This window comes from Diplotaxodon limnothrissa, linkage group LG19 (genome assembly GCF_057381915.1).
Source record: "Diplotaxodon limnothrissa isolate DT_005_m linkage group LG19, D_limnothrissa_male_GT1.1, whole genome shotgun sequence".
In the NCBI taxonomy this organism is placed as follows: Eukaryota; Metazoa; Chordata; class Actinopteri; order Cichliformes; family Cichlidae; genus Diplotaxodon; species Diplotaxodon limnothrissa.
In genome coordinates, this window is record NC_140614.1 from 21,877,681 (window position 1) to 21,891,280 (window position 13,600).

At 40.8% G+C, this 13,600-nt stretch overlaps 1 protein-coding gene across 2 annotated transcripts in view; it reads left to right on the forward strand.

Moving 5' to 3' along the window:
* Nucleotides 1-2,341: 2,341 nt before the first annotated feature.
* Nucleotides 2,342-13,600, forward strand: part of LOC146612177 (serine/threonine-protein phosphatase 2A regulatory subunit B'' subunit alpha-like) — a 71,477-nt gene continuing 60,218 nt past the window's right edge. Inside the window, exon 1 of one of the 2 annotated variants that reach the window (XM_085343431.1) lies at nucleotides 2,342-2,890. The gene's annotated coding sequence lies outside the window, so the exon portion shown is untranslated. The remainder of the gene's footprint in view (nucleotides 2,891-13,600) is intronic. The other variant, XM_085343430.1, reaches the window with a different exon arrangement.

The window sequence follows — 13,600 nt, forward strand, 5'->3', positions numbered from 1 at the left end:
ACTGCCTAAGTTTCGTGACATGTTTAAGGGACTTACTGTTGACTCTTTGGCTGTTCTTCTTCTGCTGTAATTCTGGACTGGCTCCTTCACTAATTGAGTGAGAGTACTTATTTGTATCCTGTTGGCCAAACAAGGTGCTGTCACACACACAAAGACTCGGAAATATATTGATTGATTGATTGATTGATTGATTGGTAATTTATTTCAACATGTGAACAATATACAAGTACATTTAGAAAAGAAATGAGAGAAAAATATATATATACTATACAAATTACATACAAAAAAACATTCTGATTAATTTACATGTTGAAAGGGAGTGGGAAGATAGCTGTACACACACATGGACACACAAAGTGGCTCCACTTGTCATGTGATGCAAACCTTGTGATAGCTGATGTTGTTACAGGAGACACATTCCAGTAGGACTTGTTGGGAGATCTTAGGTGTGAGCGTGTGTTTTTGTGTGTGTATGCAAAAAGATGAGCTCCTTTAAACCAGTTTGTCCATCAGCAGGTCTCAATGGCATAACTTCACACCTTCAGCAGCAAAACCACAGAATACATCCTATTACTGCTATTTTTTGCCCCTTTGAGTCATCTGCTAAAATTGTGGTTTCCACTATCAACTAGCGTCTGCAGCCTCATCAGCTCTTTTAACAGCAATGGAGGACACTGAAGTCCCATCAGCTGCTTTGACCATGTGGCTCTAATAACAGAGGTTTTAATATGTGGAGCTGGGGGAAGGGTCACTTGTTATCAAAAAACAAGAAGTGTGGAAGGGCTGTGGGGAGAGTTCTCCACTTAAATTTTCTGCATGGGTGTTACTGCCAGCCATCTGACTAACAAAAAAAATCTTCTTGTCTGCATTTATAAACTCGAATTGAGTCATAATCTGCAGTTCGTCATCGAAGCCGACTACCTGGTCTCCATAGAAACACAGATTTTGAGCATATTAATCTTGCACTTCACCAAATTAATTGTGTGGTTAATACCTGCTGCCTTATGTAAACACTATATTTCAGTTTTATCAGTTATGAATTATTCAAAATGAAATGTATTATTAAAAGAGGCCCACAGAAAAAACATTCTTATACATTTAGACTCAGGCTGAACAACACTATCCCCAAATTATTCATGAAAAGGGGCCCTAAAAGCTCCACATTAGAGCTCATACACACAAATAATGCTGATATATTGTAAAATGGAAAAACTACCTTCCCTGCACTTGTGAGGAATAACAAAGAGAAAGGGATCTTTAAATCTAGTATATGATTATAATTCTTTGTGGATTCACTGTGAAGCCTCCCTCTCTGAGTACCAACCTTTTAGACTCCTATTTGTAAAAGGAAAGGGGGTTGGGGCTAATTTCTTGACTTCATTTTAGAAGTCTATCTTGGTTTGTTCAGTAGGTCTTAAGGAAACTGTTTTTTCATAGAATGTAGATACTAAAAAGTGAGGTTATTGACTCTAAACCCTACCCAGACTAATGCGTTATTCAATGTATCTTGAAATTTTATATGCTAGACCAGTGATGTCAAACTCATTTTAAATTGTGGGCCACATATAGGGGCCCACTCTGAAATTATGTGGGCCAGACACTATATGATAAATGTGTAAAATTACACTGCAATGACTGACCTGTAATTATAAAATATAAGGTTCTCATTAATTCACAGAAAATGTCCTTAAAGAAACAAAAAACAAAACACAACAAAAAACTGCAGTCTCACTGTAATAGTGGAAAAACAGAATTTTCCTGTTATTTAATTGTTTATCTGTTAGTTAATTACTTTGTTTAAAAGTTAAAAGTTCAAAATCTATGCACTCCCTCACATGAAGCTGTCCAGTGGACCGGATTGGAATCGTTGTCTGGCCCATTCTGGCCCTCGGGGCTTATGTTTGACTTTCCTGCGCTACCCCAAAGCATTAATCAGCTAAGAAACCTATCAGCATATGGATCATAAAAATACAGTGTGGTTTCAGCCCTGATTAAAAATGGGTATTATAATAATAATTTGTAATCTCATATGTTTTAACTATAGGTGCACATTAGATATGCAGAAAAGTGATAAAATACAGAAGAAAAAGAAATACGACGTAAAACAGCACACGTCAAAAGCAGATGCATGGATACTGCGTATACTTGGGTAAATACACGTATCCTGGCTACTTTTGAACGCTGGTAACCTGGGTTACTAATATCCTATCCAGGCTGCTAAAGAGCTGCAAACGTAAGCCAGCCGTCACTCTGCCGGAGCCTCCGCCCCGCCGGTATGTTCACGGGAACTCCCCCCTAAGTTCCCCGGCTCTCTTCTCTCTGCTCATTCTCTCCATGAGCGTTCACACACGCATACACACAATCCCTCTCTGTCACACACACGGAGCCTCTGCGTGTTGAAGCAAACCTCCGTATGCTTTCTCCGCTCTTCCCCGGCTACCCGAAAAGCGGCTGTTCGGTTTCGCAGTCTGCGTCGAGCCTTGTCGTGACAGAGTTTGGAAACGGCTGAAGGAGTTAAGGAGGGGAGACGAAGGTAAGCGATGCGGTCAGAATGAGCGCTTTCCCTTGTCCCTGTTTGGAAAACTTTACCGTGCGATTACCGCCGTCCCCGCTGCATTGTAAGGGTGGTGAGGGGGAGTCGCCTGTACCATCAGCTGCGGGGTTTTTCATAACTGGGGCGTGTTTATTGGGGTATTTGTCTTTGCGCGCGCGTAATGGTGCGTGCAAATTCGCACAAGTGCCCTTTCACTTCAGTGGGGGATCCTCCAGTCGTGTGAATGGAAGTTTGGAGATTGGACGCGCAGATTGTAGCGGATCTTTGAACCTGCCCGCTGCAAACAGCACGGAAGCTGTGAGCGAAACCTTGCGGGAAAGCTGCTGAAGCGCTCAGGTAACTTGACTTTGTGGCGTAAATGAACTTAACGTCTGGATTTAAAAGCAATTCTGTAAGTTAGTTTGATCGTATTTATGATGCTCTGGGTACTATAAACGATTTCCCCCACGTTGGGAGTCCAAGAGCCTCACAGAGAACGACTAATTAAAGGATTTATGTAAAATGCCTTTTTTCTGAGTGCACAGTGCATAATTGTTAAATAAATGTTTACTCCTATAGCACCTTCCACGCGGAAATACACGCGTGAAACATTTTTAAACCAAAAATTGCTGTTTATTACTATGTGTCTCCAATATGGAAACGACACTCCCATAATGTGTTTGTTTGTGCGCATATATGTTTGTGTGTCCGTGCCACTGCGGCGATATCCTGTCATATCGTGTGAGGTGGGGGTCAGTCACAGGGTCTCTCCCCCGGTATTCTCCTAGAATAGATGTGACACACACACACATGCACATAAGCACACACACTATGAGAGGCATCTTCTGTTATAATTCCTGCCTTTTCTTTTAGTGATGACCCGTAATGACCTCAGTTCTTAGATTTTTGTGCCCTTTGAAGCCCGCTGTAGCTTACACACCTGAAAGACACTTTATTTTAAAAACCCACAAATAGCACTTTCCCACCTGTGACATTGTCAGTGTGTTTTTTCTCATTGATGCTTTGCAGTACATGCGTCATCTCCTTGCATCTACTTCACCATTTGATTTCAGTCCCGGCTATGCACGAGTGTGTAATTGTATTATCTTGTTTTCTAAGTAGTTCTATAGGTGTTTATCAAAATACTGATTCAACTTATTGCTGGAAGTGAACAGCTTAGATATAAAAGTGAATTAGTCACAGCAGAAAAGCTTTTATTGTTATATTCCTTATTCCAGGCTTTGAAAATTATTATTTCTTCATCCCTATGAGCACAGAGATGCTCATAGGGATGCATTTCTGAAGGACTGTATAAGCAATCAACACAGTCCAGGGCTTGACATATAGCCTGTCAGTTGTATAGCTATTCCTTTTATTGTAGAGTGGAGAGTGGTAGGAATGAGTCAGAGAGGGGAGCAACAAACCAATTCTTTCTTGTGGCTCCCTGGCCTGTTCACTGGATGTGTCTGTAAGATGATGGATGTAAGAATTTGTGTTTGTGTCTGTTTGTGTCTGTTTGTGTCTGTTTGTGTGTGTGTGTGTGTGTGTGTGTGTGTGTGTGTGTGTGTGTGTGTGTTAGAGAGAGAAAGAGAGAGGGAGAAGGAATGAGAGGATCTTGTCTGCCGTAACTCGAGCCTGGCTGGACACACTGACTCTTTAAAGGCCACAAAGACTGCTCTGCTTGAACTCTTGGGAATGTGGATGTTTGGGTGTGTGTGTGTATATGTGTTGCATCACCAGACCTTGTCACATTTTCACATACTTATCTTGTTCTAATCATCAGTGACAGATGTAAAATATTTGTTTTTCATATATATCTTTTTAATTTAAGTTATTGTATTCAGTAAGTAATTGACTCCTTAAGAGTCTCAGGGCTTGGCTTTTCAAATGTAAAGATTTCCTGTTTTTTTTGTGTGTGTGTTGTGAATGGAAAGGAGGCACTAATTCAGCTTTTCCTTTCTATGCTCAAGCAGATTTCGAAACTCCTTTAATGATTTAGTAAGTTAAGGTGAAGAAACACTAGCCGACCGCAGTAAATTCAAAACAGAACCGCACAGCAATGTTGGACTCATAACGTTTGGCAAAAAAATGTGCAGTATATGCACGAGATTCCTTTTGTGTTCAAATTTAGTTGGCATAACTGTAACTAAGCAGACCGGGAACTAGCAAATTTAGAAAGGACATTGATTTTTTTTTTTTTTTAAATATGAATTGTTCTCGTCTGATACTTGATCTGTTTCAGAAAAGAAGAGTCTGACTATTTTTTAGGGAGTTAAAGTTTATCGATACATTGGCCGATGTACCTTTGAAACATGCATGCACGTTGTTATAGTTATATGTGAGAGAGAAAATTGTGGAGTCATTCTTTTACTTTACAGTAGTTTCTTTGTCATACTAATTAGCAGCTGTACACACTGAGATTGTGCAATAACATAAATTACTTCTAGTGTCTTTTCCTGCATCTTCTTTTGTTGAAAAGGTTCACAAACAGTTTTTATATCAGCATGCATTGGACAGCATATACATCAATACTATATATCTGTGACAGACCAGTGTATTAATTTAGGTCTAACTGGGACTGCAACAACGCATCACTTTGCTGATTTAATAAACAATATTTTTCATTTGTTTCAAATAATTGTTGAGTTCATTTTTAGAGCCAGCACATCAATTTATAACGTATCTCTTGTGTAAGCGTGTGTGTTAGAACACATTTAATAGAATGAATGCTATTGAGAGAACAAATAAAATTTGCATGTGCATGTTTTTCTTCTTGTCACCAGTGGGCTGAGCAATGCTTTCCCCTTGTGAAATGTGATGTTAAGTTAGCTCACGGCCTGAATCAATGGGTAAACTTACACTACATGCACAAAAGAACTGGGCCACCTACACATTACATGTACACGAGCTGCTTGGTCTTGAAAACCCGGAGATTTGGAGCTCTGTAGTTGTTGGGTCAGCAGTGATTTAATGACTTTTAGACACTATATGCCACACCACTCACTCTGAACCTGCTCTGCAACTTTACATGGGCTGCCACTTTGTGATTAAGTTGATCAGGCTTCTAATCACTTCCACCTTGTAATACCGCTTATTTTTGATCATAAAATATCTCGGAGGGAAGAAATTTCATGGACTATTACAATCTCTTTAGAATGGCCCTTCTTTCACAAATGTTTGTAAAGGCATTTATGATTTTATACAACTGAGGCAATGGGCCTGAAAACACCAACATTGGAAGATTAAGAGGTGTGGTCAAATACTTTTCAAATAGTGTGTCTGAGTCTCAACCCACAGGAGGATAATTAGTACATTCACACTTAACAGGGGAATAATACTTTATACATAACAGGTACTTTGTAACCGCAGACCCTTTTGAAACCCTGCACTATAACCTGACATGTACCTCCCTAGAAATGTAGCTATATGTTAGCGTCAAAGCCTGCACAGGTATGGCATCAGAGTAAACTGCATCGCAGGCTCTACATATATTCACCACTAGTATAAAGTAAGTGTGAGAGCGTGAGAGAGGCCGAGCAGTTTGGGTTCTTCTCTCTTCACTGATTAGCGACGGTTGTTTCCTTTTATATTAAATGATTCCAAAGTGTTACAGTTCTTGATACTGAGAAGCTGAGATTTCCTGTCCTATTCTTAATCCATCATTTGAAAGTGTACATTTGATGATTATTCAAGTGAATACAGTCCTGGTCCCTTCCTCTTCTTTCCTTTCACCTGCATATTGCAAAGGAGATTGGTTTGGTTTGTTATTATTCTAACTATTAATTATTTTAACTTCTCTGTAAGTTGATCACCTACTTTGAGTGGAACGGTGGGCGGATAGGCGAGAGAGAGTTTGGAACTGTATTTATGCGATTTCTCACCTCACAGATGTGTGTCTTTTCGCAGGTGCCTGTGTGTGTGGATCTTTGCCCGTATGTATTTTTGTGCGCACTACTAAGGGTGTGTGATATTAATCTGGTTTTCGTCCAGTTCTCACATAGGCGTAGAAGGACAGTAAGTGCCTAGCAACAATATCCCCATTGGAGTACTTTGGGAGTGTCCTGATGTAATTTAGTAATGAATGTGGTTGTGGTGGGTTCACACAGACAGATGTAGCTTGGCTCAGTGGGCTGAGTCACAAACTGCAGACTCACACTGTCCTGTTTGATTCTTGTTCATGTTTGGTCTATTTATAGCTGTTTTAGGTATTAAGTACAACATCTCTTGTTACCAAGGCAAAGGCAACAAATAACAGATTAACTCTGAATATAAATCACCTGTGGGAATTTGACAAAGAGAGTTTGATGTGAGCATATGATGTTTATATATGATGCTAATATTCCATATGTCTGAAAAGCACAAATATGACTACTAATTGTGTGAATTCCTCTACTTTCATTGATTATGTCTGTGCTTTATGAGCGATGCAATTATTATTATTTTTTACAGTACCTTGTTTTTTTCCATTGTTAGAGAGGATTTTTGAGGAACTCGTCATTATCAAAGCTGAGGATGGAAGGTGCTATTTTTGCAATTTGTTGAAAACTCAGATTTGCATTTGGGGATTTGCGCTATATAAAAATATGCAACTTTATTTGATTAAACTTGTCTCCGGGGCTAGATTGGATTTTAGGATTGTTTATTTTCAGAGGTGTGGGATGTGAGTGGGGTGTTATATTACCTATAAGTGTGTGTGTGGTTTTTTTTTTTTTTTTTTTTTTTAACTTTCTTTTCATTTGACTTTTTTAACAATGCATTCAGTGGGAATGTCCATTAAACCTTCATCAGGTGTCATGCGCTGTTCTTGTGCTGTTACTCTAGGGTTATTTTTGCCTCTTTCAGCTCAGGAGGGAGATTTTAGAGCTCTGAGAAACTAACCTTACTAATTTCATCAAGATTTAACTGAATTAGGATTTGGAGGCCTCTGCTGCAAAGTAAGATTGTGGAATTTGAGTAGCTCAAGGCATTCAGTAACCAGAAAGGTCTAAATAAAGGTGCTCCTGCAGTTTGGGGAAGCCTTTGTATCCTGTGTTTTAAAGAGAAAAAGTAGAAGTGAGGGTCTTTCAGTCTTTTGACTCTGTTTTGACCACTGGTTCTTTAACCCATCCATCCATGCATTCATCCATCCATCCATGGACAGGCTGTGGGGTTTGAGTCAGAGTTATTCCTACACCACCCTAGGGATTTATTCTCCAGGTTGCCTCCTGACTGAGGTGAGTCCAACTGGGTGGAGACCCTGGGGGCAGAACCAGGACACGCCTGTTCTTTAATCTGTTTTTTATAACTTTGTGAAAATACAACACGTTAAAGCATATTTTTTTAAAAAGTAACAGTAACACTGATGGACATAAAAAAATGTGTATTGCACATTGCAGTTTTTCACTTTTGTTGTTTCTTCTCATGCAGAATTCTGTAAACCTACATCTCTTTTTAATTAGTGTTTTGTATTGTTAAATAGTGAAATTACCTCCAATAGTAGACACTGTTCTCTTAACAACATGCACTCAGTAAATGCATTTGTTTGGTGACTCTGTGAATGCTAAATCCTCACAAACATGCAAGATGGTATATAATAGGAGTCTAGTTGGTTATGTAACAGGAAAGAAATACAAAAGAAAACTGTGTTTGAACTAACATAGGCACGCAAAAACTTTTTTAAAAACGAGATCCTCATCCAGTGTTCGGCTCTCTGTCAGACAGCTGCTGTGTGTGAATCACAGTTTTTAAGCCATATAAAGAGAAGAAAGAATCCAGTGGCATGAAAATGTTAATCACATTTCATTTTTGGATTACTTTCATGCAAAATTAGCAGTTGCATCACATCCACACCCAAACTCTGAGTGTTTGTGTCTGGCTTTAAGTCTAGATGTGTGTGAGTGTGTGCGCGCACGTGGTGGGATGGTGAGGGTGTGGTGTGTCTGTAGTCAAGTCAACATTAAACCGAGTACCAGGACACCGACTGCTGTTGGCCTTCTCACATTTATGCTTTCTAATTGATTCTGAGTGTGATTTATGTAGCTCTCTGCACCCACATGCGCTTGCCTGCCCTTGGTTGTGCAAGCACACACACCCACGTGCACACACACTAACACACAAAGCTGTGTAACTCATCATTGTAGCACAAGGCCGTATTGTATTGAGTGTCTTCATGGCCTTTTTTGTGACACATTCATTCACATTTCCCAGAAACATGTGTCTAGTGTGTGTGTGGGTAGGTGGGTGGTCGTCTCATATTCCGTGTAACACTGCCGGCTGCTAAAAATTAAGACATGACAGGGAAAGTGTGAGTGTGATAGTGAGAAGTGGGTGTGGGTGTTTTGGGGAAGCTGCATGTCAATAAGCTGAAGTTACTCAGTTTAGTAACCACAGCCTTTTGCCTTCAGGTGCTCAAGTGCCGCCCAAATAGTTAATTGTTTTTTGGGGTTTTTTTTGGAAGGCATACAATTATTTTATGGCTTGATTTCTGAAAGCTAGCAACTCAGAGAAATGAGGAAAGAGAAATCCAGATAGAAGCAACTGAGGAGATTGCAATCAAAGGGGTAAAGGTAGGGTTATACCAGCTACCGGCAGGTTTGTGTTATGGTGTAGTGTTTCCATGACAGTGGTCGTTATAATTAGACAACAGTATAATTACAAAGTTGATAACAATACTCGGTAAACCTTTGTGTGACTTAAAAAAAAGTCCTATATGCATGCAACTAGATTTTAACTTGGTCAATCTTGCGATACACATGGTGATATGCATTATTTACCTGTTTCTTATGACTGTTCAAACGGGGAACAACAATAAAAACAAAAACATAATTAGCATGTGGTTGTCAAAATAAGGCCAAACAGAAGAGTTCTAAAATTGAAAACAGCGTTAGGAATAGAGCACAGCCACAATGGAGTGATTCATACACAAGCGAGTGGGAGGTGGACTGTGCCCAGTGGCCTCTCCTAGCTACCTTTAACCACTGAGAGATCCACCCTGGGAAAAAGGAAGTAGGACAAAATAAAAAGAGGTTGAGGGAGAGAGGATGAAGATTAGTGAGAAAGTGATGAAGATCCTGACACGGTAATTCAGAGATCTCCCACAATCACTCTACAGCCCCATTGACTGGCTCCATTGTAGCCGCAGTAAAGCACGCTCGTGCTCATTGGCTGGTTGGTTCTGAATGTCGCTGCTTCTCATCTGTGAACTCTGGAATTTGTGTGTGCGTTTGTGTGTGATGAGTTAATGGCTATCCATTGAGTGGTTGATTGTGTCCTGTTGTCCACACTGGAGCTCTTTGTCCAGACTCTATGCACTGTCACACATACGTGCATTTACACGCACATCTGAATACAAACCAGGCATTCCTCCAGTGGCAGGGCACTTGCCAAGCGAGAAAGTAAAAGAGAGACTAACAGGACCATTCATAGTCATGGTGGTGTGGTTCTTCTTGGCCCTAGTTCCAGACATGAATGGGTTTGAGGCTAAAAATATTTTATTGCAGCTTTTTATGCTTGTTTTGATTCTCCTGCTCTTTTCATTACCTCTCCTCTTTTAGGTTCTCTCACAGTGGAAACAATTGAAGCCTGTGCTGCATTAAGGTGCATTTATGAGAATTGTTTTGAGTTTATAGAGTGGTTGCACTCATTCAAGGTGTAAATTTGTTGAAATGACAGTCTTGGAAGGTAAACAAGACAGAGCAGGAAAAGACTGTCAAAATGTCATGAGGCACATCCGCGTCCGTGACATCATGAGGAGACTTTGTGCACCTTTGCCCCTTCATTCAGTGCGATGGCTTGGCCTGCGATACCCTGAGCTGTATAGCAGACAGGCTGACTAAGTGACAGAGGCAAAGGGGTGTTTAACTGGTCAGTGTGGGTAGACCATGCGTCTCACTGGCTACCACAGATGGACAAAGACAAGAGGGGAAAAAATGGAGAAATGGCGAGTTAGAAAGAGAAGCACAGAGACGTTAAGGAAAGGCTGCCAGAAAAACTCACAGGGTGAGGGAATTGGAAAGACAGAAATGTGGGTAAATAATTCGATCCACCATTGTGAATTTGCTTCCCCACTAAAATACCACCAGGGAACTAGGGGGAGAGATTATTTCAGGCTCTTGTTTATTATGCCAGCCTGTGTCTTGGGACAGAGTTAAGGTCCTGCAAGCTGTAAGTACATTAACATGCAAGTTTGGAAGAGAAGAAGGGGAGGAGGAGAAGGGCGGCAGTCTTTCTGAGGAAGAGACAACTCAAATGCACCAGTGCCCGCTCTTGTTTTTTCCCCTCAGTTTAATCTAAATCCATTCAAGAAGCTTTATTGGCAAGATAAGATCGCTCTGACATTGCCAAGGCTTAAGTGCACCTCTCCCTCTTTCTAGTTGTACGGAGGCGGAAGTAGGTTGGTGCTGAGAGAGGAATGACAGCCTTTATCCCGGTCAGTAAACACAAGCCAAGGGAGTCCCTATATTGTTTATAGTGTGTCTCTAACTCTCCACTCCCGTACATAGACACTTAGGACGCCAGCACAGTCACTCAGTCAGAGACACACACAGTAAATATAGATATCCAGGCCTGCGTACACACACAAATACGAGGTCGCATATACAGTAGGAGCGCATAGATAGACATGTACAGGCACACACACTTTGAGGTCGTGGTTGGATGAAGCAGGGGTATGTGTTTTAGTGTACGTGTGTGTGTGGTGGATTTTTGGCAGCCTGTATACGGTAAACTGGTCAAATCTCAGCACATTCAAGCTTCTTTCCTGCCTGCCAGTCTGACCACTAGTGGCTTTAAGTGTGTGTGTGTGTGTGTGTGTGTGTGTGTGTGTGTGTGTGTGTGTGTGTGTGTGAGAGAGAGAGTGAAACGGCTTCATAACAAAGTAATCTTTAGCAAACATTAGATAAACTCATGTAGATCTGCTGATTTTATGGCATTTAGAAAATATTTTACGTGACTTGATTTGCAGCAGCTGCGTTTCTGTGAGGAAAGGGTAAGCCTTCATTTCTAGACAGCGCTTGCATAATTTCCATCTGCTGGAATTTTTGCGTATATACAATTCAACTATAGCATCATGTTTTCCGTCTTATTTCACAATACAAAAAAGCTACTAGTGACTAAGGCTCCAAAATCCTCATTTATGTAAGCCATACGTCACATTTGTTGCTTAAAGTGTACCACTCATTTCCTGGCCTTTCTATGCCCGCTATATACTCTGACCACCTCTTTGCAACTTCAGCACTTAATTTGGTGCCTCCTTTTCTTCCTTTCTGTCTCACTTCTCACACTTCTGTCTTCCCTGTTGTTTTCACTGCTCTTATTGTCCTTAACCAAATCATTTTCCCACCTTCATAAAACCCTGTAGCTATTTTAATTTGACTGATTGACTCTTATACAGTATGTTGTACAAAATGGTTTGTTTGCTACTAACAGAACTGTGTTGCCACAGCATTTCTGCTCCGTGAGGTAGAAGGTTATTACCTCTGTGGCTCATTTTTCTTGGCTGGGGTTCCCGGGGAGAAGTTTTTAAGGTTGGGTGGCTGTAGCTGTTGCTGTGGGTACATAACTACAAGTGAGCTGGTTTTAGAAAAGCAGGGGAAGACTGGGTGAGCAGAGTAAACAGCCATAAAGTAAACAGGTCAAGATGCCCTTGAGCTACTCGTTGAACTTGAACAACCCTTGTGGAGTTGCTTCTTTGCCAGCAGCGGAGGACTCAGCACTTGCATCAATGTGAAGCAGAGCTGCAGGAGAAGCACGAGAGATCATCCTGTCATCCAAAACAAATATGGTTCTAAAGTTTCTTTTAATACAACAAGTAAAGCGGCAAAGTCGCAGCAGACTCTCGAGGACACAAAATGTGACTTCGCTGTTACTTTGATCATTGGATTTTCCTTGTGAGTGTGCGTACGTGGTTGGAGGGAGGGGGGCATCTGTATAATAGTGCTATGACTGTCAGTGCTACATCCTTGTGGTTTCCATGGCTACAGACAGTGCTGGATCCCCACTGTGAGACAGACTTGCACAGACACCAGACAGATGAGAGCAACTTCAACTGATAGTTAGAGCTGTGTCGTGCTGAGAGCTGAGACCCACAAAATCCTCAAATCCCTTTTTTGTTTTCCGTCTTCCTCTTTCTTTCTAATGTATTGGAAAGCCATCAGAAGCGCTTCCCCGACTCTGTTAAGCAGAGCTACAATTTGGATAAAATCTTACCAGTGGTGGAAAATATTTTTCAGACTTTAAGTGGATTCATTTTAAAAATTAGATGGGTTTGGTGTGATGGGTAGCGCGGTAAGGCTCCGTTTTGCAAAAGCCCTGAAATTTCTTGTGATTTTTGCCTTTCACACTATTAAAAAAAAAAACTCTGAGATGGGTCACACCTGTCGTTGCTTGCTTCTGTAAGTGTGCCTGGAAATGTGCCCTGGAGTTTCTTTGATTCTTAAACCTTTTTGCCTGAAATAATGAGTGACATTTACTGACAATAAAACACAATCTCAGCTTTTTTCTGTCCTTTTTACATTCAGGAAGCCTGTTTATTCGCTGGAGTCCATCTGTTGGGAATGAGGCATTTTAGCCTTACGGTCTACTTAAAATTCTCTTGGCAGCTGGATGATAGCTTGTCACTCCCATTTTTCTAGTTGGTTTACTGGTCTTGAAGCAGACTTAACAGATAAAAGGAAAGAGGACACACAAGTTTAACTGATTTCGACTCCTTTTATATGAGTAACCATGTCTGCTATGCCCTTTGCTCTCTCACTCTTTCGCTCTCATTCTGTCTGTTTCCCCCCCTTTCTGTGCTTCCTCCTGCTTTTTTATTCTGTCTCCCACATCTCCATCATCTGTTTTCTGACTGAACACTGTTAGTCCATTTAAAAAAAAAAAAAAAAATTCACCCCATATCTTCTTCCTTTTGACTTCTCATCTGTCTAGGCACAATCCCCTTAGGGAGATAAACAGCAGAGACCTTACAGTCACTGTCTTTGATCCAAGCTGAATAATGGTATGTGTGTATGTTACAATATCTGTCCATGTACAGTAGGGGATGTAAGAACTGCTGCACATACCTGCACCCATTCTCTTAATGCTGGTGTAAAT